Genomic DNA, 6538 nt, shown 5'->3' on the forward strand with positions numbered 1-6538 from the left:
ACAATCCCATTATTTGCATTAGCGTGGGAGGAAATGATGTTGGTCGAGTCAGGAGTGAGGAACTGATTCAGAGGTATAAAACAGCCATAGAGTTAGTTAGGAGCAAGGGAGGAATCCATAAAAATATAAACATAAAAAATATAAAACATAAAAATAATTGTATTGTATTTGAGTTCTAATTCTAATATCGTTTAGTAAACCAATAGTGGAAGTAGGAATCTTCCATGCAATGTATGACCATTAATAAGGGCTGTAGAAGACCTTCCGGCTCCTGTATGGTCTCATTGGTCGATATCCAGAATAAAAGCGTCCTCGCCCACGGACGACAGCTCTCATGACACGTGGAGGTCGATGTCTGGTGGTAATACCTGGCAGGTTTGTACGCTTAGGCCTTACCTTCAGTGGTCGGCCTCTGAAGAGTGAGCCATCAAGTGACATGGCCACTTCAACTGAGTCTATTTCTCCAAACTCCATATATGCAAAGCCTTTGGGGTGGCCAGTATACTTATTTGAAAGAATAGTAACTTTTTTAACGGGACCACATCCATGAAAGTGTTGAGCAAGTTCTTCTGCTGTCGCCCCATAGTCAACATTACCCACATATATGGAGCGACCATCGACTTCTATCTTTTCTTTAGCAGACATCTGGATTGGTACTGTTGCTCCTGCAGTGCTTAGAGGTGAATCCATCCCCAATTCTTCCATTTTTCTGATATAAGCTTTAATTTCCAACAGTTTTGTTTCAACAGACGTGTCCTCCTCTCCTCCACCTTCAGAGTTCTCGTCTTCGCCGCTACTGTAAACATTATCATAAATCAGTTCTTCATTTTCCATCGTCACAGGAAATAGAGATGACTGGGATATGACAACGAATAGTGACAAATGCCCTGTTGATGATGAGGTTGGTGAGTAAACAAAATATGAGATAGCGTCGTGATTAGCTGTAGAGAGTAGTGCGGCTGGTGGCAGACCCGAGGTGTTGCTTCTGGCTGAGCTATTTACCCAAATCTTTCCTAAATCTGAACTTATCCAATTTATACCCATTGTTTCGTGTTCTGTCATGTGTTGATATTTTTAATACCCTATTAATATCCCCCCTGTTATGTCCATTCATCCACTTGTAAACCTCTATCATGTCACCCCTAACTCTTCGCCTTTCGTGTTCATACTTTTATTACCGCATTAATATCCCCGTTGTTATGTCCATTCATCCACTTGTACTCCTCAGTCATGTCATCCATAATTCTTCGCTATAGAACGAATATCCATTACGACGACCAAATCTGAAATACATAATCTAAATGGTGCCTAACAAGAGCAAGACATAGCTGAAGAATAACACCAGGTACCTTATTAATAAAGTAACGATTAATAAATCCCTGTGTCCTGTATGACTTGATACGAACATTTATGCATTGATTATTTGGTTTTTAATTCTTAATTATCATAACTCACATATCCCTTCGGCAATCCAACTTCGCAATCTCAAAACTATCTAGCTCGTATCGTGTAATTATACGATCATTACACACAGTAATCACAATAGCGTGATGCCTCAAATGAATCAATTATCGTTAGTAACAAGATACCTATTGTAGTTCTTCAGCTATACCTTGCTCTGGTTAGGCCCCATTTAGATTATGCAGTTCAGTTTTGGTCGCCGTACTATAGAACGGATATAAATTCACTTGAACGTGTCCAGCGTAGAATAACTAAGCAAATTTCCCAAATTAGAAAGCTTTCATATGAAGAAAGATTAACAAAGCTTAAATTGCATTCACTGGAAAGGTGAAGAGTTAGGGGTGACATGATAGAGGTTTACAAGTAGATGAATGGACATAACAAAGGAGATATTAATAGGGTATTAAAAGTATCAACACAAGACAGAACACAAAACAATGGGTATAAATTGGAAAAGGGGATTTCGATGTAGATTCAAAATATAACCTATTTAAAAATATTCTAAGCAAAGCCCAGGAACGTAGTATACCATATAAATTGATTTTTGTTCTTTTTTTTGTCACAAGAGTTGTAACATTCTTGTACAGCCACTAGTACGCGTAGCGTTTCGTGCAGGTCCCTGGAATACGATCCCCGCAGCGAAGAATCATTTTTACAACCAAGTACTCATTTTACTGTTGAGTTAAACAGAGGTTACAGTTAAGGATTTGCGCCCAGTAAATCCTCCCGGCCAGGATACGATACGAACCCATGACAAAGCGCTCGCGGAACGATAGGCGAGTTTCTTACCACTACACCACGGAGACTATACGAATAGATCGAATACTAATGATCCAAAGTGCATAACAAAGGATCTGAAGAACCTTATAGGTAAAAAGAGCGTGGTACAAAAGGATTGAGAATGGGGAAGTTAGTTTAGGACAGGAATTCGTACAACTGGTTAGAAATGTTAAAACAGAGATAAGGAAAGCAAAAAGAAACTACTAAGTTCGCATAGCAGAGCAAGCAAAGACAAATCCTAAAGTTTTTTTTTAGTTTTGGAACTCAAATTTTGAGTTTTTTTGGAACTTAAAAATATGCCTTCAGCCGAACAAATATTTGTGGGTGGGGACGAAGACAGGTTGACTAGTTTAGCAGTTACCAGGGAGGATGTAATTAAACAAATAGTAAAACTCAAACCAAACAAATACCCAGGGCCGGATGAAGTGTTTGCCAGGGTGCTTAAAGAATGCAAAGAGGAGCTTTCCGAGCCATTGTCTACCATATTTAATAAATCAATAGAGTTAGGTAGAGTCCAGAGTCATGGAAGGTAGCTAATGTGGTACCAATTTTTAAGAAAGGAGATCACTTGGGTCAAATTATCAGCCAATTAGCCTAACGTCTATTGTGGGAAAGTTACTTGAATCGATAATTGCAAATACAATTCGTCTTCATCTGGAAAAACATAAATTAATAAATGATTTGCAACATGATTTTACAAATGGCCGTTCATGTTTAACAAATTTGCTATCTTTTTATTCCAGCATAGTTGAGGCAGTTGATAGTGGAAAGGATTGTGATGTTGTGTACCTTGACTTTAGCAAAGCTTTTGATACAGTGCCACATGAAAGACTGATTAAAAAATAGAGGCTCATGGTATTGGGGGTGCTATATTAAGTTGGATTAGGGCATGGTTATTCCAAAGGAAACAGAGAGTTAGTATATTTATACTAACTCTAACTCTTAACTGGGGTTAAGTAAGAGTGGGTTAATGTTGTTAGTGGAGTGCCTCAAAGCTCTGTCCTGGGACCTCTGTTGTTTATAATATATATAAATGATTTAGAGTCAGGTTTGAGTAGCAACACCTGCAAATTTGCAGATGATACAAAAATCAGTAGGGAAATTAACACGGAAGAAGACTCACTATCACTTCAAGTTGATCTAAATAGGGTTTTGAAATGGTCAAAAGATTGGCAGATGCAGTTTAATGTTGATAAATGTAATGTTCTGAGGCTAGGTAATGATGATAAAGTTACAAGATTTGAGCTAGTTGGTGTTGAGATTGCGAAAAGGATCTGAGAGTTATGATTAGTAAGAATTTAAAACATAAGGATCAATGCATGAATGTTCGTAATAAGGCAAATAGGACACTGGGATTTATTAATCGAAGCGTTAGTAACAAGACACCTGGTGTTGTTCTTCAGCTATATCTTGCCCATGTTCTTATGTTCTTAAGTAGCTTTCCCACAATAGACGTTAGGCTGATTGGCCGATCGTTTGATGCAAGTGATCTATCTCTTTTCTTAAAAATTGGTACCACATTAGCAACCTTCCACGACTCTGGCACTCTGCCTCACTCTAATGATTTATTAAATATGGTATGCAATGGATCGCAAAGCTCTTCTTCGCATTCTTTAAGCACCGTCGCAAACTGGGGACTTGTTTCGTTTGAGTTTTGACTATTTGTTTAATAATATCAACCCGTAACTGTCAGACTAGTCAACCTGTCCTCGTCCCCCACCCACATGGGGGATCAGTTGATCAAGAAAGAGGTTCTGCTGGGGCAGCAGTTTACATTAACAACCATGATGATTACTAGAGCATAAATAGTGGGTGCTCAACATTGCAAACAGAATTATATGCTCTGAAGGAGGCAATAATTATACTATTGAGAATAATTTACATGATGTCCTGTTGACCAAACCACACATTAGAAAGTGAAGGGACGACGACGTTTCGATCCATTTTCAAGTCGATTGTCGTGGGTATCACAATCAACTTTTCAACACAATCAACAAAAAGAATGGTTCAGGATGAACCGAAATGTCGTCGTCCCTTCACTTTCTAGTGAGTGGTTTGGTCAACATATTTCGTTGTTGTGACTCCTCGTCTGCATGATGTCATCATTCATACCGACTCTAAATCTTCGCTCCAGGCATTGTTATCCAGCCAGCACAGAGATAATATACAACCCATCACAGAAATACTACATCTAGGAAAAGAAGCCCACAATTTAATGCTGTCAATCACCCTAAATTGGATACCAAGTCACATTGGTATCCAATTTGGCAATGAAATGTTAGACTAGCAAATACTGCCACTGCTCTACCTTGTGTTGTAAAGGTTAAAATATCTAAGTTTTTCACAGATTAAGGAGCATATTGGGAAGAAAATACTCACAACTCGCCACAGAGCTAAAGTAGCAGAAGGATGATCCACTGCTATATGGTACGAACATGCCACTGGGTACTCGTCTTTCAAGCTTCCGTTTCATTATTCCGTTCTATATCCACCACCAAGAATACGTAATTCCAACAAAAGCTTAAATCAGTACAAAAAGAAGGAAATTCTGCCTTTATTTATAACTATGACCCAGATATCACAGTAACAAGCTTTTTGTGATTAACCGAACTCAATTACGAGCTCACTATAGCCCCTACTACATGGAAATTATATTCTGAATAACTGAATCGAAAACAACAACTGTAGTTGTAGGATAAATTGGATGCGTTTACATCTATTTATTAACATTCTATTAATTATAATTGGTATGTGAAACAAAACATTTTTAATTAATTTTTATTAATTATTTACATAAAAATAATTGTATTGTATTTGAGTTCTAATTCTAATATCGTTTAGTAAACCAATAGTGGAAGTAGGAATCTTCCATGCAATGTATGACCATTAATAAGGGCTGTAGAAGACCTTCCGGCTCCTGTATGGTCTCATTGGTCGATATCCAGAATAAAAGCGTCCTCGCCCACGGACGACAGCTCTCATGACACGTGGAGGTCGATGTCTGGTGGTAATACCTGGCAGGTTTGTACGCTTAGGCCTTACCTTCAGTGGTCGGCCTCTGAAGAGTGAGCCATCAAGTGACATGGCCACTTCAACTGAGTCTATTTCTCCAAACTCCATATATGCAAAGCCTTTGGGGTGGCCAGTATACTTATTTGAAAGAATAGTAACTTTTTTAACGGGACCACATCCATGAAAGTGTTGAGCAAGTTCTTCTGCTGTCGCCCCATAGTCAACATTACCCACATATATGGAGCGACCATCGACTTCTATCTTTTCTTTAGCAGACATCTGGATTGGTACTGTTGCTCCTGCAGTGCCTAGAGGTGAATCCATCCCCAATTCTTCCATTTTTCTGATATAAGCTTTAATTTCCAACAGTTTTGTTTCAACAGACGTGTCCTCCTCTCCTCCACCTTCAGAGTTCTCGTCTTCGCCGCTACTGTAAACATTATCATAAATCAGTTCTTCATTTTCCATCGTCACAGGAAATAGAGATGACTGGGATATGACAACGAATAGTGACAAATGCCCTGTTGATGATGAGGTTGGTGAGTAAACAAAATATGAGATAGCGTCGTGATTAGCTGTAGAGAGTAGTGCGGCTGGTGGCAGACCCGAGGTGTTGCTTCTGGCTGAGCTGTGTGGAGAATGGTCCTATGCAGAGGGCAGAAGGCCATATATTCCCGTACACCTAACGTGGTTAAACCGCTACTTGTTTATTGCTCGATGTGGGAGTACATAATTCTGTAAAACCTGCAGACGTAACTTAAAACTTAAGAATAAACGAATCAAGGAAACTGCAGAAGGGATATTTGCCAATACGTTGGAGCTGCTGTTTATTCATAAGAACATAAGAACATAAGAACAAAGGTAACTGCAGAAGGCCTATTGGCCCATACGAGGCAGCTCCTATTCTATAACCACCCAATCCCACTCATATACTTGTCCAACCCGCGCTTGAAACAATCGAGGGACCCCACCTCCACCACGTTACGCGGCAATTGGTTCCACAAATCTACAACCCTGTTACTGAACCAGTATTTACCCAAGTCTTTCCTAAATCTAAACTTATCCAATTTATACCCATTGTTTCGTGTTCTGTCCTGTGTTGATACTTTTAATACCCTATTAATATCCCCCTTGTTATGTCCATTCACCCACTTGTAAACCTCTATCATGTCGCCCCTAACTCTTCGCCTTTCCAGTGAATGCAACTTAAGCTTTGTTAATCTTTCTTCATATGAAAGATTTCTAATTTGGGGAATTAACTTAGTCATCCTACGCTGGACACGTT

General features: G+C 39.1%; 2 pseudogenes; both read right to left on the minus strand.

Moving 5' to 3' along the window:
* Positions 1-240: 240 nt before the first annotated feature.
* On the minus strand, positions 241-834 carry LOC123744918 (polyadenylate-binding protein 2 pseudogene; annotated as a pseudogene).
* A 4293-nt stretch (positions 835-5127) lies between these two features.
* Positions 5128-5721, minus strand: LOC123744917 (polyadenylate-binding protein 2 pseudogene; annotated as a pseudogene).
* Between the last annotated feature and the right edge of the window lie 817 nt (positions 5722-6538).

This window comes from Procambarus clarkii, chromosome 57 (assembly GCF_040958095.1).
Source record: "Procambarus clarkii isolate CNS0578487 chromosome 57, FALCON_Pclarkii_2.0, whole genome shotgun sequence".
NCBI lineage: Eukaryota > Metazoa > Arthropoda > Malacostraca > Decapoda > Cambaridae > Procambarus > Procambarus clarkii.